This window comes from Pelobates fuscus, chromosome 4 (assembly GCF_036172605.1).
Source record: "Pelobates fuscus isolate aPelFus1 chromosome 4, aPelFus1.pri, whole genome shotgun sequence".
NCBI classification, from domain to species: Eukaryota; Metazoa; Chordata; class Amphibia; order Anura; family Pelobatidae; genus Pelobates; species Pelobates fuscus.
The window spans coordinates 33,736,272-33,762,177 of NC_086320.1; positions in this window are offsets into that span (position 1 = coordinate 33,736,272).

The following is a 25,906-nucleotide window of genomic DNA, read 5'->3' on the forward strand; positions in this document are numbered from 1 at the left end:
GATAAACGTATTACCGGGCTTTAGAATGGTCAGATTTAACATGGAAAGAGTAGTCAGAAACAAGCCGAAGTCAGGGACACAGACAGGAGCACAAACAAGAAGACAAATCCTAAGGGTCTAGGAAACTAGAAATACGGATAGTCAGAACAAGCCCAGATAAAAAGCCAGGATAACAATATACCAAGCGCGCTCTCGGAAAACCAAAATAGTGGAAACCACGACAGGGCACTGAACACTAACAGCTTTGGGTTTAAACAACCTCCAAGCCTGCTCATTGGTTAAAATGGGACCTATGACCCCAAAACGTGCCTGTGCGTTGAAAACATGACAACGCACGCACCTTTACTTCACTTATGATGTTTTTGGGGGCGGCGCTATTTAGTAGCACGAGATTGAAGCGGACAGCATCCATAAAGTTGGACCCAGCCTCTACACCAGGTGCCACTCGGGGGAGAGGCGCCGTGGATTAGGTAAGTAACCTCTCGCTCTTGCAGCATGGCCGCACTGATCGGGCGCTTCCACACAGCGCCGTTTGCGCCGCTTGAGCGCACCGCTCAGGTGCAGCCACATGGCGCAAGTCGAACATACTGTGAGAGCACTGATCAAGTGTAGCCACACTGTGCCAACCGGCAATCGTGACAGAACGCTAAAGTGATCACTGCATGTTCCTGGTGCCTGACGCATTGCACAAACACATGCTGTGACAGGTTTACACAGGGACAAAAATAATTGGGATGGAAGGACAGGACCCTAAAATAGGGACTGCACCCAAAAGTGGGACAGTTGGGAAGTCGTTATTATCCACCAGGACTAACTTTCGTGAACCAACCACAAATTGATCACATCTGAGTTCATGTGTGATACAAAGCCATAATAAAAAAAACATAGGCAGTCAGACAGATAGACAGACACAGATGAAGACAACACAGTATGACAATGACAGTCTGACAGACATACAGAGGCAGCCTTAGAGACAGATAGACAAAGTCGTACATAGTTAGACAGACAATCACAGAGAGGCCATGACAGGCAGAGAGACTGACATATATAGAAAAACAGACAAACATATTCCCAACATTACACATTCTAGATAGAGGCAAATGCATATCGGATAAATTGGATTAAACTGCACTTACATTAAAATCTCATCCTCGTTGAAACCTGAATCTTGCTTTATACTCCAGGTAGGGCTTCTGTATCTAAATATTAGTAGCCGGAACGGTTGTTTTACTTTGACACGTCCTTTGGGTTTTTTGTTTTTTACATTACCTTTTACTGTTGGACTTGAAGCTTAATCATCAGTTAAAAGCATTTAATTTATGCCATAGGACATTTATGATAAGATCATGTCAACTGCATTGGAATTTCACAAGTATTCCAAAGATATGTATGAGAAATACTTTATTTCATGTAGGACTTGGATTTTGGAAATTGTATGACAATGGGTTGACTTTTCACCACCACATCCTGCCATTTCCCACATCCAATGGGAACATGCATATGACATCATATTGATGCTTGTATGAGACTATCTATGGGATATCCAGTGGTCTTGCGGTCTGTTCTTCTCTTTGTGCAAAGAAAGGCATGGCTTTGTGATGTTTAAACTGTTAACAGCATATTTGGGCATGGTCACACACCATGTTAACATTCCAGAAAGCTTACTTTGTTGTTGTTAATAAATAACCAAATCATTGTTTTTTATAACTCGTTTTTATCTTCTCTCCATATTTGTGAGACAATACCCCCTCAATTTTTGCTAGGCGAATGGGTAAATACATTTCGCTAAATATCTTCTCAAAATTCCTAAACAGAAAAACAAGTAAACTGTATAAAAGAAAAAAAATACACAATTATAACATCATGTTGAAAAATGAAACAAATTAAGAAGGATCATCCCCCTATAAATTAAAGGGATGTGTGTTGTAAAAAAAAAAATAATATATGATTGTTTACTATTTAATTCAATGCAACTCACTTCTACAACATTTATCACCAGCTGTAAAACGTCATTGAGAACTATTTGTAACTTTTTATCAGTACTCATCATTTAATTTTCAAAATGTTGCTTAGTTTGAGTCAAGTTGCTCTTTAGTTCAGGTAGCTCTGTGTATCTGTTTTTTAATGGGAGTGCATTTTATTTGGATCGATGTGTACAAATTACATTTACAGGTCCACGTAAGGATTTTCTCACCCTTTAAAGACAGTGAGGGTTAAATTTATGACAGCTGTACCCCTTAAGTAGTTCTACCATTGTGTGGAATGTAACTAATGTTTTGGTAATGAATCGGAGGTAAAAACAAGAAGATCCTGGGGAAATGTTGAAATTCCTCAAGTCGTGCGTTAACAGAATTTTGTCGAATGTCAAAACATTTCATGATGTTTTTAAGACAAATGATTTTCTTGGTCAACATAATGCTTCATAGCATGCATTCCTGATTTGTGCAAAATGTTTGCACCCGTAAATTTGAGAATGTTTGCGGTGGGTAGCAAATAACAGAAGAAGAATTTGAGGTGTCCATATATAACCAAACCAATATATTTCTTAATACAAAAAAAAAAATTACATGAACAGGTGATCAAATTACTGTAAACTTGTCTTTCATTGGTACAAAATGAGTCATAACATAAATGTACCGTATATGTAATTTGTAGAAAAAAATATATATTGAGATTTTTTAAAAAGTTAATGCTCTTAACAAATAAGACATTCTTAATATTTATATAATAATAGTATAAATCATCAATGTTTCAAACAGTTATAAAATTCAAAGCAGAACTTCATACAAAACAATTCAAAATTGACAAAAAAAATAAATCCCTCTTGTGGATGTATTTAATTCCTTATTCTGTTTTGGAAGATGTGGCATTGCAGAAGTTAAATAAAAGTTAAAATATGTTTATTGGAAGAGTTATAGAATCTGCTTTGATCTATTCGAAAATACATTGTTAATGAAATTGTTTTATTTTTTTTCTTGGAAGACGCTCAGAAATTCATTGCTAGCTTGGTTAAATTAAAAAAAGAAAAAAAAAGAAAAAAGCATACCGTTCCTTTGAACTTTGTATTGTTCAGCAATTTTGGCAACGCAATAAATATTAAATATCTTTGAAAATATACATTAAACATTAGCAAATAAAACATACACACACTATAGAAAAGTTCAATACAGGTCTTCCAATTATCCAATTATCCCATTGGGATTGGTAAAAGAAAAATGTACCTGTTATTAGATGTTGACAAAGAGACTGAAACTATTTATTTTTATTGTACGAGAACACAATTTTCTATAATGCATATTGTTAATATGGTTATAAATATATTTATTTATTTATTTCAAGTTTTGTTCAGTAAAAATAACTGTTCTAAATAATGTTTGTTTTATTTTTGGAGAGAGATAGAGAAGTGGAAAAGAACAGATGAAATAAGTATCTTTGTAATACCTTTTTTATTAGACTAACAGAATTTTGGAATGACAAGTTTTCAGGGAACCTCCTTTTCCCAAGTCTAAAATGACTCAGAACTTGAGAAAGATAGGTACTTCCAAAAGCTTGTCATTCCAAAATTCTATGCAATAAAAAAAAATTATATATATATATATATATATATATATATATATATATATAGAGAGAGAGAGAGAGAGAGAGAGAGAGAGAGAGAGAGAGAGAGAGATAGATATGTATGATTAGGTTAAAAGGGATAAAAGTGACACCAGTGGAGTGAAAGGTTACCTAAAGTTCGGAGTTTACTTATTAATTGTTGTGGTCTTTATTCTGCTAGTCCCACTTATAGCTCCCAAAACCATTGGTTCAATTCTGATTCTAAATTATAATGTAGCTCAACCCCCATTATTTTATTAAATAGTATTATTCCCTCCTTCACAGTTCACAAGTGTTCTCATCTGTCCACCTGCTGTTTCTAGTTTGTTAATATAAAAATTAAACCTTCTCCCTCTCAAATTTTCTGATCCAGTCACTCAGGGGGACTCTTGTTGAACAATAAAACATTAAAATGGAGGCGTGGCCTAAGCAGCATGGCGGCTGGACGTGCTTCCTAGGACCTACCAACCTAATTCTTAAAATCAGCTGATTTCTTGACTACCAGCACACCACACCAACCTAATCGGCGACTAACTAACTCCTGGAACGAGTTATGGGTCCCTGAACCCTACTATCTGATCACCAATCTGGCAATTGCTGAAAGCTCCAGCAGGGCCTGGTCTGATCACAAGATGGGTGAGGCGGCCGAGCCCCTGTCCTGTTTGACGCTGCGCCCTCACGGGGATACTCTGCAGTCCCATCCCCTCCCCCCCCCTGTGCCATTGGGGGTTATCCCAGTCCCCACCAAGCAAGTATATTCTGTTGCATTGCTCCTGGGCTGACACCAACAATACTACACAGCAGGAGGAGCAGACAAGAAGCTGGGAAGCCGATTTTCAAGCAGCATTCAACACCATATGCCAGCAGTTTTGGATGAACCTTGATGCTCAGCAGAAACCACCAGTTCTACACACTCTCAAGGTACAGCACTTACCCAGAGCCTTGGTACAGAGCCCTCCTCCCAGGCGGAGAACCAAGAAGGGCCACATACCCGTCAGCAGGCCATGCACATGGGTAAAACACCACTGCCCAGGATCCCGATATGCTCTCCCAGTACTGGTAAAAGGGGTCTGTGGATATGGGGAAATGGTTCCTGTTCCCTCCAGGGGCTGCAGGGATGTAGCACTACATGGTACCGAGGACACCATGACCTTCCAGATCTGGACTCTGCCTTACCGCTACAGGCATCGGTTGATCAGTCAATACTGCCCCAAGAGACTAGACATGCTATTGTCTCTAATATTTTGCCACTGAATCTGCTTATACTTGCTCACAACTTACAACTCAATCTGAGTTTGTTTATCTTGTGTCCCTTTCACTGTCACTTTGTGCCCAGAATGCCTACTGTTTAGTGGATGTATTATCTTGTGTTCTGTCCTGTTATGTCAGTATGTCTAGATGTTTTATTTCTTTAGTTTCTCTGCTGACCCACCCACAGACTCTCTATTACTAAGTCTCATCCTACTTTCAGCTACTTGTTAAGTTCTCACATGTGCATAGATCTGTTTTACTCATGATACAAAGAAGAAAAATGGTGCAGTAATCTTGACATGTGCTGATCTCATCATAACCTTGTTACTGCAGTTATATTTTTACTTTCAAATTTTACTTTGAAGCACCACCAAAATAAAGAATTAAAAAAAAAAAAAACATTAAAACTGGTTGAATACAGAATGGAAGTATAGCCCCTTTAGAAACTATAACCCTTTCAAAAAGATGAAGAAGTTACAGTGCCTACAGTGTCCCTTTAAATATACAGTCACGAATCAGCACATACATTTACACAAAGTACCCTGGGCAACAGTGCTACACAGGAAACCTAAAATAACTAAATGTTTGCTCTGCAAAATTTAGAAAAATAGCTCACCTAGGTTCATCCTGGTCAGTTGACTAAGTATGAGCCTGGCTGGTCTGGGCACTGAGCTATAGCAGCACAGCCATAAGCAGCAACCGGTCATGCAAAATTTGAGATTTAATTTGTTTTTGTTTTTTATCGGGATCCTTATATCTTCTTGTTCCTTTTTGACACACACGACTTGTTACAGTTACTTAAAGTGTCCCTGTTACTGGCAGGGTCTACGTATATATTAATCCAAAGACCATCCATGATGACATACCTGCTTGAGTGGCTTTGGCCAGGGAAAGAAACTGGAGAGATATATCTCTTGGAGATTTCCCTTGTGGGCACCATCAGCTTTTTCCTGGACTCTGCATTGAGTGCCTGTTAGCCCCTTATTGGAAAAACACAAAAAGCGTGACTACCAAAACCATAAATCTTTAATCTAATTGAGATTTACCCGCCAGGAGCACACGTTAATGTTGTCTACAAGCATAAAAGTACAAAACAGAGGTCTATGTATGAACCTGCAAGACTGCAGGATCCTCCATTTTATAGCACTGAATAATTTGTTGGCAATTTTAAACGAACACTATAGTCACCTAAATTACTTTAGCTAAATAAAGCAGTTTTAGTGTATGGATCATTCCCCTGCAATTTCACTGCTCAATTCACTGTCATTTAGGAGTTAAATCCCTTTGTTTCTGTTTATGCAGCCCTAGCCACACCTCCCCTGGCTATGATTGACAGAGCCTGCATGAAAAAAAAAACTGGTTTCACTTTCAAACAGATGTAATTTACCTTAAATAATTGTATCTCAATCTCTAAATTGAACTTTAATCACATACAGGAGGCTCTTGCAGGGTCTAGCAAGCTATTAACATAGCAGGGGATAAGACAATCTTAATTAAACAGAACTAAATAGGGCTCTCTTTACAGGAAGTGTTTATGGAAGGCTGTGCAAGTCACATGCAGGGAGGTGTGACTAAGGTTCATAAATAAAGGGATATAACTCCTAAATGGCAGAGGATTGAGCAGTGAGGCTGCAGGGGCATGTTCTATACACCAAAACTGCTTCATTAAGCTAAAGCTGTTCAGGTGACTATAGTGTCCCTTTAAAGTAATATTAATAATAACAGCTGCAGAAATATAAATAATTTCTTGTTGAGTCAGTGCAGGGTTACTGGAACCTTAGGGCCAGCTTCCTCATCCTCATTTTGTGTCTTTTTGTTATTGTTCTCGTTTGGTCAGCTGGCTTGAACAAGGAAGTCTGTCTTTTGTACAGAGTTGGGATCATTTACAGGAAGTGGTCACTTTTATAAGATTATGCAACACCAAGTGGGAATTGTGGTCCATTCAAACACAAACAGGATTATTCAATAAAGTCAGAATTCAAAGTGAATTTCAAAATTTGAAAACAGCTGAACTGGAAACATTCTCTATTTAACCTTACTTGCAGTTTCACCACTTTGGCCTTAAATTTGAAATCCATCTTTTATTCTCATTTAATGAAATACCTCTGATAATAACTGATACAATGACATGTTACATGATGCTGAAATACGGATTTATAGAGCACGCTAAAGGGACACTATAGTCAACATATGGCAGAGATTTAAGCAGTGAGACTGCAGAGGTGACCTACACAACAAAACCACTTAATTAATCCAAAGTTGTTTTGGTGACTATAGTGTATTTTTAAGATATGTATGTATATGCAAAAAAAAAAAAAAATAGTACAAATACATTTTATGTGCAATTGATAGACATCTTGCTTTACCTTTTTGCTGCTTCTGTATGTATTCATAATTTAGCCATTGTTTAAAACACACTTAAATTACAAGCACGAAACTCACATACATTTCTGAAGAATGATTAGAATTAATTTCATGAATAAAGCAGAAATGCTGACAATATTTTATGTGTAACCCAGAAAATTAAAACAAAAAGTAGGTGCAAACATTTGGTAACAAAAAAGCAAATTTCTACAGTGAGATTATAAATGACAAAATGATAATAAATTTTTATACATTCATCTCGGAATAGCATGTAGTATTGGAACATATACTTAGCACCAGTTTTCATTCGGAATTTGTGTGTGTTTGAAGGGGTACAGGAATACACTAAACAGGAAAGAAAACAAGTGTATTCTAAATCTTCACTTATTAGGATTTTTTTTTCCAGTGTGGCTACTGTCTGGGTTATTCAATAACGTGTGTATAATCAAGAATGTATTTTAAATTCAAAGTGAATTTTAAATGTTATGCCAAAATTATCAACTTTTAAACTAATCTATTTTTTCATATTGTCTCCTAAAATATGAAGTCACAAAAATAACTACTCTTGTAACAATTAATATCTGAATGGCATAATTTAGACCCAAATAGCATATGCAAATACATTCTCCCCCCAAGCTTTAGTCAGAGCTTGGCAATCTTAGTCTCAGGTCTGTAATTAAGATTTGAATTCTCTACAATTCAGGCTTTAGTTAAACCCTTAAGGAAAAAGCTTCAGAAGTAAAAGGCCAATATGACGGAAAATGTCCGTCACGTGTCCTTAACCCCTTAACCCCTTAAGGACCAAACTTCTGGAATAAAAGGAAATCATGACATGTCACACATGTCATGTGTCCTTAAGGGGTTAAGGGGTTTTAATAAATCTCCCTGAGTTTAGTGAATAAACACTATTTTCCTGCTAACCAAATAGTGACCATTGACCTGGCTTTGTAACTGGAGTCCATTCTCCTCATTACTCTATTCTCACTTTTTTTTTTCTTTTCTACAGAAACTATCCTATTGTGCACACAGTTTAATAGATTGCAGTTTCGAAGTAAAGCACTCTTTTAGCCTCTTACTGACTCCAAAAGCCATCATAGTTTACTGGGTTGTAATGGTACAATTGCTGCCATGGAATATTTTCTGTTTTACTGCCAGCATCCCTTCTAGCGCCAATGACATCCAGAAATCAGTCAATATACCGTATTTTCCCATGTCAGAATGTATAAACCCGTTTTGACCAACCGGATGTAACATTAACCAGGACTAATGTCAATCCAGGAACTCCAGTGGGATCAAACTAAGGCCTTTGATAGTCATTGAATGGACGTTCATGCACTGTGGGATAACACGTATCTCTCTGTAATTCCTAAATCTAATCAGTTTTTTTTCCACTAAATTCTGGATTGCAGTGAATCAAAAACTGAACTTCAAAATACAGGTTAAAATAGCCAGAGCTGTGATATGATCAGAGTTGCGGAATTTTTTTTACAAATCGTCTATTTCCATTAAGGCTTTCAGGTTGCTAAAATACAGAGAATGAAGAAGTCATATTGATCTTTTGCATCAGAGAATTGTAAAGGCAAAAAAAAAATGAATTAAAAAATAAAGATTTTCATGGATTCATCTTTCATTTAATTAAACCCACCAATAAATCATTGCAACTATTTCCACAACAAAAAGTTATCACATTCGGGAATTTGGATACTTTGGATGTACTGCCTGCTACATCGTACACTAAACGTCACTGTGCAACAGACTACACACTGCCGTTGCCATGGAAATAACTGTATAATTACTTTATAACTGTAATCAACTGTTACACAAACAGAGCTGTTACTATACACTGACTTACTGAGCATATCATCACTCTAATAATGAATCACGTGAATATTTTAATAATGACACATCAAACATTTGTAGTGCAAATAACAGTACTGCGTTTTATTTTGTTTTCTCTAAAAGTGTATTGAACTATTATTTTGTTTATTTACCAAACAGTGAATTGTAGAATTGTGCATCGAGAACTTCATTCGCAAAATTTCGGCCACATTTACCGATCTGAAAGAAATTCTCTAGCGCAGCTATAAGTCACATTTTGACAATAATATTTAATGAAGAACTCCCTTTGCAAATACAAGAGCCCTGTGTGTCCATTACTGACAGATAGATATTTATTATCGACAGCTGATATTCTGTCCGTCCATTAACCTTTCATTACCCTCACTTAAAGGCCCTAAAGGTAATGAGTAGCAATGGGAAATAAAGACTCCCGTGGGAAGTCCACCAAATGCTTCTAAAGGCCCTACTTCAAACATTGTAATGGGTAATCTATTCCCCTGTTCAGGGTGAACTCCTGGAAGAGATCTCTTAACAATGTCCATTCAGTCTGTGCATGAAAAACTCTCATGTGTAAAAATACTTCACTGCCTTAAATCGTCAGAGCCAGTTTGTCACCTATTCAATGCTTTAATTGTAAGAAAATATACACGCATCCCACCTGCAGGAGACACTTACCCTCCCATTATTGTGTTTTAGGTTCTTCAGTAGTAGAGATTTAGTGTGGGGAACTGGAACTATTGGCAACATGCCTTTCACCATCAGCTGGTAATGTTTATTTTCTTTTTGTATGAGATTTAAAGGGACACTACAGTCACCAAAACAACTTTATCTTAATGAAGCAGTTTTAGTGTATAGAACATGCCCCTGAAGTCTCACTGCTCAATTCGCTTCCATTTAGAAGTTAAATCCCTTTTGTTTCTGTTTATGCAGCCCTAGCCACACCTCTCCTGGCTTTGACTCACACAGCAGACATGAACAAAAATGGTTTAATTTTCATGTAGATGTTAACTTGTTTTTAACTTGTTGGGTCACTGAAATCCAGAACTAACACACTTCCAGATACACCACAACACCGATAGTTGGAAGCATAGCTGTCTCAAAGGATTATTCACCTTTGGCTCTTTTGACTTTAAATTTTGAAATTCCCTTTGAATTTACTTCTTGGAATTCTCTCTGTGGTAAATAAGACTGTTTGGGTCTCTAGGAAACGTATAATATCGGAGGGGACTTGGAACTAACAGACATTGCTCAACATATACATTATCGGTTACATTCTGGACATTCATAACGTTCAACATTCCACCAGTAGTTAGGATAGTAACAGTGAATGACCAAGCAATAAGTAGCAATAAATACAAATAGTAGGGAAAGATGCATTAAATGATGGTTTCAGTTTTAAGAAGCTATCAGTTAAAGTTAAACCTTTCCTTGCTCCAGTCTTTATAAACCTGCTACCTACATCCCCAATTTTACCTGTACTCCCCCTTTCACCAGAGTTGACACTGGCTTTAAAAGGTACCTGTATCTTTGTGTAGATAAAAGTCTTCCTGGAGACAAGAATGTGTTCATTGTGATCACATGGGGGTTGAAAGGTGATTACATTCATGCAAAGTGCAACCTTAGAGGATTAGCACAGCTGACACAGAAAAGAAGCAAGTGGCGTGTCTAAACGAACTATTACAAAACCTCAGATTTGGTAATGTGTCCATCTAGAAAGCTTTATGCACACCAAAACCATTCTTTAAAGGGACTCTGTAGTCACCCAGACCACTTCAGCCCATTGGAGTGGTCTGGGTTCCAACCCCCACCACCCTTAACCCTGCAAGTGTAATATTGCAATTGTTATAAACTCCAATAATTACCTGGCAGGGTTAAGTCCTCCTCTAGTGGCTGTCTACCAGACAGCCACTGTAACGGATCACCTGGCACCCCGACTGAGTACCTCCGTTAATGGATGCTCCTAGTGCTTCCTGAGGACTCCAAGCACTCTGGCAGACACCACAATCACCGAATCCGAGAAACCTTTAAATTCTCCCAAGCATATGAATGCTGTAGACCATTGAATAGGAACCATACGAATAGGCTTGTACTCCTAGCAGTCAACTGGAACAGCATACAATAAATCCTTCCCCCCAATAATGAGACGACACATCACTTTGAGGGTAAAACAGGAACTCTGGACTGGCTCATCCAGCCTGGCTTTTATTACAATAATCCACATACAGGCCACACCCAGGGGGAGGCATAAAATAACCAATCACATACATGGTTCAGCCCACACATCCCCTCCCCTCAGATAACATTAAACCCAATTATCCGGTACACTTTTCCAGCCAAGTTCTGGATGTACCCCAAAAACAGGGGGTACACCTTTAAATCCAGCATCGCTGGATAGCCCTTATTCAGGGGGACAACATATCCAAAATTCAAGTCATTCGGATGAACAGTTCGGGAGATATGAGGTTCCAAAGATTTGACCGACCGCATGGGTAAAGTATCCGAAAACAGTTCCATGCATTTTGGCCCTGCGGTCGGTCACAAACAAGGGAATGAAAACAGGCGAATTGCCTGTGTTATAGAGCCTGGAGAGGGTTTGAATGAATTCCCTTGTTTGTGGGGTTCTTTCTACCGAACGGCGGGTCATTCGGTAGTTTCTATACGAATTTCTGGAAGTATGGAGGTCTCAGCGGTGTTTGCCTAGTCAAGTGTCCGATTTTAGTTCCAGACACTCGACGGCAAAACACCGCTGTTCGGTAGTTTAAGATGGCCGCCGCCACGTGTTTGTTTCCCGAATGGCGGCCACCCAGAGGACAAAGAATACATTACACTGATTGCCAATTACCCGTTTGCAACATTGTTGCAAACTGTAATTGGAGGCACACTTAGTCCTGGGTGGTCTGGTTGTTCGGTAGTTTCACTCAATATAATGAATGGAGTGATTCTACCGAACAATCAGGTGAATGCTGCATACATATCCCAGGTTAAACTCAACACATAAATACATATGTAATATTAAAGGCAGTATACTGGAATATGCTCCACAGTCTTAAAGGGACAGTAGTCCCAAAAGTCCCAATATATCCATTGCTGATTTTAAAGGGCCAGTAGCAGCAATATAAAGTACAATATGCCCCAAATAACCCAGGGGCCATAGTCAGCAGGTAGGAGGCTAGCAAACAGGCTTCTCCAGGGCCCAGTGGCGAGGTTGGTTTCGCCACATTTCTCCCCTTTTCCAAACAGACTAACAGGGTACCTGACCTCTTGCCGGTCAGTGCCCTTGTTAGTCCAGCAGCCCACCCACAAAACAGAAACAGCAGTACATCCCACCCACAATGAATGGTTACTACACCTATGGAGTAATGGAAAAACTTGTCCAGGTCCAGGTGCCTCACCCCGGCTGTGTGGGGGACTGGTAGGCTGTTTTGGTGGGTTGCTGAGTGGGCAGAGACCAGCGGTACTCTGCCCTGGTGCCAGCACTACTACGGGAGTAGTCTGGTTGGAGCCTGGTTGCTGGAGACCGACTGTCTCCCCTTTAGCTGCGCAGCTCTGCTGCTGGAGACCGACTGTCTCCCCTTGAGTTACACAGCTCTGCTGCTGGAGACCGACTGTCTCCCCTTTAGTTACACAGCTCTGCTGCTGGAGACAGACTGGCTCCCCTTTGGCTAAACAGCCCTGTTGTAGGGGGGCAGGACCGACCGTCCCTACCCCCTGTGCTGGAAGTGCAGAGACCACGGTCCCATCTGCACAGGTGTGGGGCTTACAGTCTCCCCCTGGTACATTAAGCTGCCGCTGGGGAGAGGTGGTAACCAGCTCCTCTCCCATTAGAACACTCTGCCCATTGATGATCCGCCGCTGGGGAGAGGTGGTAACAATCTCCTCTCCCATGCCTACTTTCAGTCTTTGTGGAGGGAGACCGACTGTCTCTCCTCCCAATTCAGTGTCCTGCTGCTGGGGAATAGAGACTGGGCTCTCTATTCCCAAAAAATCACGCTGCTGCTGGGGAGTAGGACCAACTACCTCTGCCCCCTGTAACTCAGCCTTCCGCTGGGGAGGGAGGACGCTGCTCTCCTCTCCCTGCACTTCACACTGCCTTCCCGGCATATCACTCTGCTGCTGGGGGGTAGGACCAACTACCTCTGCCCCCTGTAACTCAGCCTGCCGCTGGGGAATGGGGACTGGGCTCCCAATTCCCTGCAATTCACACTGCCGCTGGGGAATGGAGACTGGGCTCCCAATTCCCAACAAATCACACTGCTGCTGGGGAGGGAGGACGGCCCCCTCAGCTCCCTGTAGCTTGGGCGCAGAGACCACGGTCCCATCTGCGCTGGTGTGGGGCTTACTGTCTCCCCTTGGTGTGCTAAGCTGCCGCTGGGGAGAGGGGGTAACAAACTCCTCTCCCTTACACACTTTCAACCGTTGGGGAGAGGGGATAACAGGCTCCTCTCCCTGCACCGTAGACTGCCGCTGGGGAGCAAGAACGGCACCTTCAGCTCCCTGTAATGCACACTGCCGCTGGGGATCTGGGCCGACTGCCCAGCATCCCTGTAGGGCCGGTAGAGAGACCGCAGTCCCATCTCCACCTGCCATCTGTGGGTCTTCCCAGGACCAATCCGTGAGGCCCCTCAACATTTGTGAGTAAGGGCCACCTGCTTCCCCACCTGGCAACTCTGGCTGCTGCTGGGGATCTGGGCCGGCTGCCCAGCATCCCGGTGGAGTGACCTTGGTCCCATCTCTACCTGCCTGTTGTGGTTCCTCACAGGACCAGTCTATGAGGACCCCCACTTCGGGTTCCTCCCGCCGCCTCAGGGAAAGACGGCTAACCTCCTCGGATGCAGCCTCTACCCGGCTGCTGTAACGCTCCTGCTGCTGAGCATACTTCCTCTCTTTTGCCAACCGGAATTCTCGGTCCAGCCTTGTGTTTCGCTCGGCCATGACCTGGTTCCAGATCACCCGGCGTGTCTCCATGGGTATATCATCCCCATACTCGGCCACTCGCTGCCTCACCTCGGCCAGCCAATCATCTCCAGAGCCAGAACCTTCCATACTTGTCTGCTCCCAGGGGCGCTGCACGACTGCTAGCGTTGCCCTCAATTTGTAAATCCAAACGAACTGTGTCTCCGAGCTGCTTTACCTCACACTAGGACGCCATCCCACCGCTTGCCACCAATGTAACGGATCACCTGGCACCCCGACTGAGTACCTCCGTTAATGGATGCTCCTAGTGCTTCCTGAGGACTCCAAGCACTCTGGCAGACACCACAATCACCGAATCCGAGAAACCTTTAAATTCTCCCAAGCATATGAATGCTGTAGACCATTGAATAGGAACCATACGAATAGGCTTGTACTCCTAGCAGTCAACTGGAACAGCATACAATAAATCCTTCCCCCCAATAATGAGACGACACATCACTTTGAGGGTAAAACAGGAACTCTGGACTGGCTCATCCAGCCTGGCTTTTATTACAATAATCCACATACAGGCCACACCCAGGGGGAGGCATAAAATAACCAATCACATACATGGTTCAGCCCACACATCCCCTCCCCTCAGATAACATTAAACCCAATTATCCGGTACACTTTTCCAGCCAAGTTCTGGATGTACCCCAAAAACAGGGGGTACACCTTTAAATCCAGCATCGCTGGATAGCCCTTATTCAGGGGGACAACATATCCAAAATTCAAGTCATTCGGATGAACAGTTCGGGAGATATGAGGTTCCAAAGATTTGACCGACCGCATGGGTAAAGTATCCGAAAACAGTTCCATGCATTTTGGCCCTGCGGTCGGTCACAAACAAGGGAATGAAAACAGGCGAATTGCCTGTGTTATAGAGCCTGGAGAGGGTTTGAATGAATTCCCTTGTTTGTGGGGTTCTTTCTACCGAACGGCGGGTCATTCGGTAGTTTCTATACGAATTTCTGGAAGTATGGAGGTCTCAGCGGTGTTTGCCTAGTCAAGTGTCCGATTTTAGTTCCAGACACTCGACGGCAAAACACCGCTGTTCGGTAGTTTAAGATGGCCGCCGCCACGTGTTTGTTTCCCGAATGGCGGCCACCCAGAGGACAAAGAATACATTACACTGATTGCCAATTACCCGTTTGCAACATTGTTGCAAACTGTAATTGGAGGCACACTTAGTCCTGGGTGGTCTGGTTGTTCGGTAGTTTCACTCAATATAATGAATGGAGTGATTCTACCGAACAATCAGGTGAATGCTGCATACATATCCCAGGTTAAACTCAACACATAAATACATATGTAATATTAAAGGCAGTATACTGGAATATGCTCCACAGTCTTAAAGGGACAGTAGTCCCAAAAGTCCCAATATATCCATTGCTGATTTTAAAGGGCCAGTAGCAGCAATATAAAGTACAATATGCCCCAAATAACCCAGGGGCCATAGTCAGCAGGTAGGAGGCTAGCAAACAGGCTTCTCCAGGGCCCAGTGGCGAGGTTGGTTTCGCCACAGCCACTAAAGGGACTTCTGGCTTCTTAGACAACATTTGGTAGTCTAAACGACGCTGGATGTCCTCACGCTATGCATGAGGAATACCAGCAACACCCCATAAGAAACATTGAATAATGCTTTCCTATGGGGAGGTCTAATGCCTGAGGCCATTGCCGTGCATGCGCATTAGGCCCCCCAACCGGCGGACGGCGGCAGGGGAGGCGCGCGGGCAGAGCCTGACCCATTGACAAGAGCTGGATTCAGTTAAGTATCTGAAGGGGTTTAAACCCCTTCAGCGACGTGGGATTGTAGGCGGGAGGGAGTGGGGGAACTCCAGGATTCTACAGTACCAGGAAAACGGGTTTGTTTTCCTGGCACTAGAGAATCCCTTTAACCGCTTAAAACCGGAGGGCGTACTATTGCGCCCTTTTCTAAATGGCTCTAAATGCCGCAGGGCATAATAGTACGCCCTCCGGTTTTCTTTTACTCACCCGGTCGCCGGCGATCCCACGCCACCGATCATATTTGGGAGGACTCCCAGGGAGTCCCCTGCGGCAGATCCTGCCTCCTGCAGCCCTCCCGGCCATGTGAGAGTGAGGTCCTTGCGAGGACCTCACAATCACATGGAAGGGTAAGCTGGCTGCTGCATTGTCAGCAGGGGGATTGCCTGTAATGACAGGTAGTCCCCCTGCTGGCTGGAAATAAAATAAAATTAAAGTTAATAAGTGTAAAAAAAAATTATATATATATGATCTAAGTATATATATACACATATACACACACACACATACACTGTCTAGGTGTATTTTACTATTAATATATATATATATATAATTATATATATATATATATATATATATATTAATATCAAATTACACGTAGACTGATACTGATTAAATATATATAATTATTGTTATATATATATTTATATATAATATAAAAAAATATGTAAATACGTTAAAAAATAAAATTAAAAAAAGAATTAAAAGTAAATATTAAAAAAATATATAGATGTGTGTTATTTCATTCTAACTGTATTGTGATATTAATATATATATATTTATATCAAAATACACGTAGAACAAAATTATATATATCTATATACATAAATATATATGTATATATCACTATATATATACCTATATATAAATAAAAATATTTTAAAATATATATATACACATACTTATATATATATATACATATATTAATTCTACATATATATTTATGTAATATTTTTACATAATTAGGTATCTTAATTAATTACAATTAGCGGGACCTGCCTGACAAACCATGCTGAAAGTAAAGGGAATTTAATTTGCTAACACTATATTTAACCCTATAACTTTCCAAGACACCATAAAACCTGTACATGGGGGTTACTGTTCTACTCGGGAGACTTCGCTGAACACAAATATTAGTGTTTCAAAACAGTAAAATGTATTACAACGATGATATCGCCAGTAAAAGTGAAATTTTTTGCATTTTTCACGCACAAACAGCACTTACATGGACGATATTATTGCTGCAATACTTTTTACTGTTTTGAAACACAAATATTTGTGTTCAGCGAAGTCTCCCGAGTACAACAGTACCCCTCATGTACAGGTTTTATGGTGTTTTCAAAAGTTACAGTGTCAAATATAAGGCTTGTGTTTCATTTTTTTCACATTAAAATTCGCAAGATTGGTTATGTTGCCTTTGAGACCCTATGGTAGCCCAAGAATGAAAATTACCCCTATGATGGCATACCATTTGCAATAGTAGACAACCCAAGGTATTGCAAACGGGGTATGTCCAGTATTTTTTAGTAGCCACTTAGTCACAAACACTGGCCAAAATTGGCGTTTTTTGCATTTTTCACACACAAACAAATACTAACGCTAACTTTGGCCAGTGTTTGTGACCAAATGGCTACTAAAAAACACTGGACATACCCCATTTGCAATACCTTGGGTTGTCTACTATTGCAAATGGTATGCCATTATGGGTGTAAATTTAATTCCTGGGCTTTGGGAATGTACAGGGCTACAATCCCAAAGGCAACGTAACCAATCTGGCGAATTTCAATTTAAAACGCAACACGCTATATTTGACCCTGTAACTTCCCAAAACACCAGAACACCTGTACATAGGGTGTACTGTTTTACACGTGAGACTTTGCTGAATACAAATATGTGTATTTTACTGCAGTAAAAGCAAACAGTATTATGACATTGACAGTTAAAATGTCATGTAGAACTAAAAAAATAACAAAATGTCTTATTTTCTCCCATTTTTTTCATATAAAATTATGTTTCATAGCTAAATATTTGATATTAAATGAAAGCCCTGTTTCCCCTGAATAAAATGATATATAATAAGGGGGGTGCATTTAATATGAAAGAGGTGACTTACGGTTGGACAGACATATAGCGCAAATGCCAGGTTTTGTTTACGTTTTGTTTTGTTCACACTGTGTACATTTGGCTCAGTCCTTAAGGGGTTAAGGGGTTAATATGTTACACTACACCACTTCAACTTTAAGGCTACTCCAGGTAACTACTAAACTATTTTTAAAATAGTATTCTCTTTTATGTTAGTAAAAGCGTAGCAGCTGAATTATATAACTGGAGAATTCCAAAAATTCCTGAGTAATTGATATGATAGTTATATATCTCACATTATTTAGCAATTTGTAGAACATTTAGATTGTGAGCTCACTGTCTCACAGGCTGTCAAGCTAAGTGCTTTGTATAAAAGAGCTTCAGTGGTTAGATCTCAGCTCACGGGCAGGGCCTTCTTTGTGTATATTGTACTGTCTTTTTCCCCAAATGTACAGCGCTGTGGAATATGTAGACGCTTTATAAATTCTAGTAATTAAAATAATGCACCCCATGATGTTGTTAGACTTATGTCTTATTTATTAGGTTATTGATACAAGTAATATCAATCTAAATATGAACGGAAACCCTGGGGTTTGTGTACAATGTATAGGCGTCAATAGCATCTATCCAAAAAATTATTTAATTGGAAATATATGTTATAATTTATTACTTTATAATATAAAAAAAAAAAAACATTTTTTATACAAATCAATACATTTTTTTTTCCTTTTCCTTTTTGACAGAACTGAGTGGGGGTTGTTTTTGTCATGGTCGGGTTCCTGACACGGGGGAAATATAATGCCTAATTCTGGTCTTGTTTGTTTGAATACAGCCCTCACTTCTGCTTTCCAATTATAATTCTGAGCCACACGGGGCAACCCCTTCCGTCTCTCTCAGATATTGTCTGATATTTCCCTCTTCGCTCATTTCTTTTTATCTCGGACATGAATAAACACTAAACAACTTTGTTGATAATGAACATTGATTGTATCAGAGGTGGATAATTGTTGATAGTGATTTTTTATTTTCACTAAACTGTAAATCATACAGAAACATCAAGAAATTGTAACATTTCAGACAAAAGCAGACAAATAATCCAGTTTATTAGTTCCTACAATTCAAATGGCTCAAAATTTGAAACCCTGTTGTTAATTCTACACACTTCTCGATTTAGTCAATAAACCTGATTGAAATTACAATTCCCATGATGTCGTATAGCAGGCAGGTATTATGGTAAACGTAGTTAATTATTGATAGTCAGGTTTATGTGTTTGTGCTTTCATTTTACCATTTAATTGTACCTAGTCTTACGGGAAATGGGGCCTTTCATGGGTGGGCACTTGATTAATTACCGTACGTCCTCTGTTGTTTAATTTGAGTGTGCCCCCCTGTTTGTAAGATTTCTAAATGCACTGTACACATTGAGTTCAATCATTAATCATCATACCACCAAGATGATGACATCCCATGCCATATTAAACAATGAAAAACTCCCTCTGGTTATTTATAACTGCAACCGTAAGTGTTATCAAAAGCATCTTCTTTAGTCAATCGAAAATAAATAATAAATCTAATTAAATAAATATAAGGCAACTGTCAATGCCAAACTCACATTCAAATGCATTTTTATTTTTATAGATATTCAACAAGACTCGTGAAATGAAAAGACTGGGGATATATTAGTGTAACAACAATATTGATACATGGATATACTAACATAATATCAATATAATATACTGTAAAATGATTCTGCATTAGTGATGTCGCGAATATAAAATTTTCGGTTCGCGAACGGCGAACGCGAACTACCGCAAATGTTCACGAACAAGCGAACCCAGCGAACCGCCATAGACTTCAATAGGCAGGTGAATTTTAAAACCCACAAAAAAGCCCTAAAGGCCCCCTGAGCGGTGGGTGGGGGCCCTAAATAAAGAGGGGGGGACCTACTGTCCTCCCCCCGGCCCCCACCCCTGAGCAGTGGGTGGGGGCCCTAGATAATGGCGGGGGGGGACCTACCGTCCTCCCCCCCAGCCCCCACCCCTGAGCGGTGGGTGGGGGCCCTTAAAAAACAATAAGGGGGGACCTACTGTCCCCCCCCCAGCCCCACCCCTGAGCGGTGGGTGGGGGCCCTAAATAAAGAGAGGGGGGGACCTACTGTCTTTCCCCCGGCCCCCACCCCTGAGCAGTGGGTGGGGGCCCTAGATAATAATGGTGGGGGGGACCTACCGTCCTCCCCCCCGGCCCCCAACCCTGAGCGGTGGGTGGGGGCCCTAAAAAAAAATAAGGGTGGGACCTACTGTCCCAGTACATTGATATTGTTACAAAGTTGAGATCATTATTTGGGATCATTATTTGGAGCCATTAAAGTTAGAGCAGACTCATCTGCTCTACACTTGTGAGTGTGAATTTCTCAGTTTTATTATTTTACAGTGTTATAAGAATATTACACTATATATTCTCTCTCCCCCTTACCCATTTTATTTTATACAGGTGTATGGACATCAGATTACTTTTTTGAATGGTCTGATATTGTTGATATTTATTTGATAAGTACTGATCATTCATCAATTAATTCAAAATTTGTGCTTGTTTTCCATCACAAAAGAACCCCAAAAAGTACAAAAGTATCAAAATAATTTTCTCACTTGTTCCATTCCACCACACATGTACATAGGTACAGAATGTATGACACTAATGGGACTTCTTTACATATGTCATTTGTCATATGTTGTTGAAATGGAACATTGTTCTTGTTGCACAGGTTACCACCGGGACATAAATAGATACTTTCACTTTTATTTTTATACTATTCAATACAGCAACATATTTTCAAAGGTACACACCCAGAACATTAGAAAAAAAAATCCCATATCTTGTTTAACTTCCTCTTTTGCAGAGAACAAAGTGAGACATTGAGGCATGTTGACAGAAAGTGGGGTTTCTAACACATCTCAATGTACTAGCTTTTAAACTGGAATATCACACCATGCGCTAAACATTATTCATCATCTTTTATTGTTTTGTTAGTTACTTGTTCCAGCTCACTTTAAAAAGCAGGAAAAGACGATAAATATATTTGGAGAGTCAACTGCATGGGTTAAGGGGTGATGTTGGGTAGTGTCCAAAGTTGGGGACTTGCGGAATGCTTTGCTTAAGTCCCAGGTATTTTTGGAATGTAACAATACCCCTATTTTCCTTTATGATATGAGATTCTAGATGGTTTACTAGTCTGGTTTTAGTTCCTAATTCCTTTGTCAGGGGTATTCTGATAAAGTTAATGGGACCCTATGGTCACCAAAGCAACTTTAGCTTAATGAAGCAGTTGTTGTGTATAGATCATGCCCACAAAGTTTCACTGTTCAATTCACTGTCATTTAGCAGTTAAATCACCCTTGTTTCTGCTTATGCAGCCCAAGCCACACCTTACCTGGTTATGATTGACACAGCCTGCAAAATGGTTTCATGTTCAGATGTAACTCTTACTTTAAAAGATTCCATCTCCTGCTCTGTAAATTGAACTTTAATTGCATACAGGAGGCTCCTGCAGGGTCTAGAAAGATACTAATTGAAGCTATTAATTCAAAATCAAACATAATGTGCAACTAAGAAAGTTTAAACATTAGATTACTCTTTACAGGAAGTGTTTAGGGGGACTGTGTAAGTCAAATGCAGGGAGGTGTGACTAGAGCTGTATAAACAAAGTGATTTAACTACTAAATGACAGAGAATTGAGCAGTGAGGCTGCAGGGGCATAATCTATACACAATAAATGCTTAATTAAGCTTAAGTTGTTTTAGTAAATATAGTGTACATTTAAACATCTTCTAGGTTGTCATGTAGAGGAAATCTTGTTTTGTAGGGACAATCTTTGTATTTTAACCTAGTGTAGACAGTTTCATAGATACTGATCTAAGTTTTGGAACAGCTATCCATGGTTATCCATGTATTTGAGAGCAACATTACCCTACTAACATGAAACCAGTCTGTTTGTTACCCATACGTTCCGATATGTTCCTGAACACCTGTTCTCATGTTGTTTTGACTTTGTATATTGTTGGTCATAACTGATCTTATATTATTGTCTTTGTATCAGAGGGTCCTATTGCCTTTGGTTCTCGGTTCTAGCAAACAATTATTTTATATCCAAGCTAATGTTCATGGACCATCTTAGAGGTCCTGAGTCAGGTTAAACTGGACAACACTATCTCAGGTCTCTGTTCTACTATTGCTGATTCCTGGTACAGGACCCTGTGGAATCATCTGTCACTGCAGATGGGTGTCTTGTTGTTATTATGATTATTATTATTTTTAAAGCGAAAAATAAATTGTCAGTGCTGTACAATAGGTGGACAAACAGAAAAATATTTCCAACAAGACGAGTTGGACGGAAAGGAACAGAGGGTGTAGAGGGGCCTGCTCAAACAAGCTTACATTCTAGAGGGATTGGGGTAAAATAACACAAGAGCTAAGGATAGGGTTTATTATACGGGAAAAGTAGGTTGCTACAGGAGTTTCTAACTTTTGAGGATACAGTAGCAGGAGTGGAAGCATGGTGGATTACCAAGGTGTGGAGTGGGAAAGTTATTAACAATTTAATAAAAGTAGATTTTTGGTGATTGCACCAATAATGTAGTGTATGCATATAATGCACAACATGTATGCATATTTAGGAAAGTACAGCCCTCTTGGTTTCATACACAAATACATATATCACATATATCTCAATGATGTGAGTTAAGATAATTAACGTGAATTTTGTGTTAAAATGCACTTGTTTAACTTCTACATCGTATTTTTATTATTTCTTTGTACAGCTAAGCATTGGATGTTTCTTAAGAAAGAAAAAAAATTGACCATAAATGTGTCTGTGTCCGCTTTAGTCTACACTCCGTAGGAGGTTAAATGAATATATTGGTATACACATTCCTCACTGTGTGTTTTCTCTTTTTTTCCAGTAATTCCTTTTCCTTTTTTTTTTCAGTTACATTTTCAATACGAAAAGAATGTGGAGTAACAGATATGTAACTGATGATCACATTTTTTTAGCAATGGAATGCCTAACTATCTCAGCTCTGATAAAAATACTGGTAACTTGGCAAGCTTACTCTAACGATATTTTGATGTCTCAAAAAACGGGGCGACGTGACATACAATGCTATCTGTAGATTTCTATTTTTCTTAGTCTGTTAGGCATGTCTAACATATAATTCCATAACTTGGCCACCTAGTCCAGAACTGGTGCCAGAAAACCATTGAACAATGCACAACGTGACAAAATAATTGAACTGAAATTTATTTCTGTATAGTTTACCTATTGGCACAAGTTTTAAGAGCTGTTTTCTCAATATTTTCCAACGACAGGAAAGTGCTGATGCATGATTGTTTATTGTAAAAGCACACTAGATGCAATTGTGAATGGGAAACAAATATATTATATTCCATATTACTAAAACTAGACTTTGTAGGATTATTTAGCATTTGAATTATAATTCAGTGATGGAATTTGATTGTGGGGGATCCACAGAAGGCTGTATACAGATCCTGTTAAATACCAGGTTCTATGTTTCCATAAATACTTTCATTGACCCTTTACGTACCTGTAGGAGAGATCAATGAGGAAGACCACTCCATGAGTCCCAATGTTTTAAATATTGAAAGCATAATATACATTCTCTAGACTCTCAACTTAAAAACCTTATTTGCAAATCCCCATCAGGATACAAGATGGTAGTCTTGTGAGTTCTCTTAAAGTGGGCAACCTCCTCTTTGAACTGACCAAATGTTCTATTTTCTTCATTGTCATCTCCATTTTATCTAAACATTATCAAAAAAAATACTTATTGTGTCAAATATTATTGAGTTTATTTATCAATATTTTGGTTTTATTTTAAATGCTGTTTGTTAGCGTGTTTGCCAATGAAAACACAATATCCATTGTATTCTTCTACTTCATATTAAAACAGTAAAATGTTTCAATAATTAATAATAATAAAAGATCTGCCATGAGCAGGACCCACTAACAAGTGCTGGATTCACCAGTACATTGTATCTGCCCAATAGTTTTTGGAGTATAAAGTGGAATCCACATCTGTAGTGCTCTAGGATGCAGGGATAAATATTTCCAGACATTAACATAGCAACAGAAATAACAATGGACCTTTGATCAAACCCGAGACCATGAGGTCAAGCAGACTCTTCTCATTGCTGCTTTCATTCTAAAGGTTTGGCAGTCAGGGACATTCAAGGTGAATGTAGGACAAGAGACATTTTCTCCATACACAGTGCAAAGTGTGACAAGGATAATGAATGGGTTTTATGCACAGGGTTTGTTCACTGAACTGGTGATTGCGGAAAAATGAAAGTGGAATTGCAGATTTTGGGACAAATAGGTGAATGGAAAAGATGGACAATTTTTCTTCAATATTTTGCTTATAATTTGCAAATCTCTGTTAATCCATCATAATTTCAGCTTTAATCAAAAATTAGTAAGGAGTAAAGCAAAGTGCTTTAGTTACACACGATGAGTCTCAAAATCCTTCTAACACATCTACCCAGATGCAATAACTGCACTCCCTGGCTCAGATGAATAAATACGCTATTGTCCCTGTAAATACTGAAATTAAAGACATACACTATATGGACAAAAGTATTGGGACCCACCTCTTAATTACTGAATTCAGGTGTTCAGACCCATTGTCACAGGTGTATAAAATAAAGCACCTAGCCCAGGGATCCTCAAACTCCGGCCCCCCAGATATTGCTGAACTACAACTCCCATGATTCTCTGGCTATCTATGTAACTCAAAGAATCATGGGAGTTGTAGTTCAGCAACATCTGGGGGGCTGGAGTTTGAGGATCCCTGACCTAGCCCATGCAGTCTGCATTTACAAAAATTTGTAGAGAAAAATGGGTCGTTTAAATGTGGTACTTTGATAGGATGCCACCTTTGCAAAAAGTCAGTTCGTGAAATTTCATCCCTGTTAGATATTCCATGGTCAACTATAAGGGGTATTATTGGAAAGTGGAAGCGTTTAGGAGCAGCAGGAAGTCATCAATGAAGCAGAAGGCCATGTAAGATCGCGTAGCGTGGTCCCAGAGTTCCGATGCGCATGGTGCGTAAACGTTGCCAATGTTTTGCTGATTCCATAGCTGAAGAGTTTCAAACTTCCACTGGCGTTATTATCAGCACAAAAACTGTGTGACAGGAGCTTTGTGGAATGGGTTACCATGGCCGAGCAGCTGCATGCAAGCCTCACATAATCGAGTACAATACCAAGCTTCAGATAGAGTGGTGTAAAGCATGTCACCACTGGACTCTGGAGCAGTGAAAACCTGTTCTGTGGGATGACAAATCACGCTCCTCTGTTTTGCAGTCTAATGGGTGCCTGACCTCACAAATGTTCTATTGGATGAATGGCCAATATTCCCACAGATACACTCCAAAATCTTGTGAAAAGGCTTCCTAGAAGAATGGAAGCTCGTGCACAAAGGGAGAATTCATGAAAAGTTTTGCATTATAGCTTCCAGATCTTCAGGTTTAGAAAATACATAGTTACATAGTTACATATCTAAAAAGCGACTTGCGTCCATCAAGTTCAGCCTTCCTCACATATGTTTTTGCTGTTGGTCCAAAAGAAGGCAAAAACCTATTCTGAAGCACTTCCAATTTTGCAAAAAACTAGGAAAAAATGCCTTCTTGACCCCAACATAGCAGTCAGATGTCTCCTTGGATCAAGCAGCTATTACCTCTCTAATTAGAAATTATATCCAAATTGCTTTTTCACCCCTTAGGGACACATGACATGTGTGACATGTCATGATTCCCTTTTATTCCAGAAGTTTGGTCCTTAAGGGGTTAAACATCTGTAGGGACTCTAATAAAACCACCTCTTCAGGCAGAGAATTTCATATCCTTATTGCTCTTACTGTAAAAAAAAAAAAAACGTTTCTTTGCCTTAGATGAAATCTCCTTTCTTCCAGCCTAAATGTGTGACCTCGTGTCCTATGTATAGCCCTGTTTATGAATAGATTTCC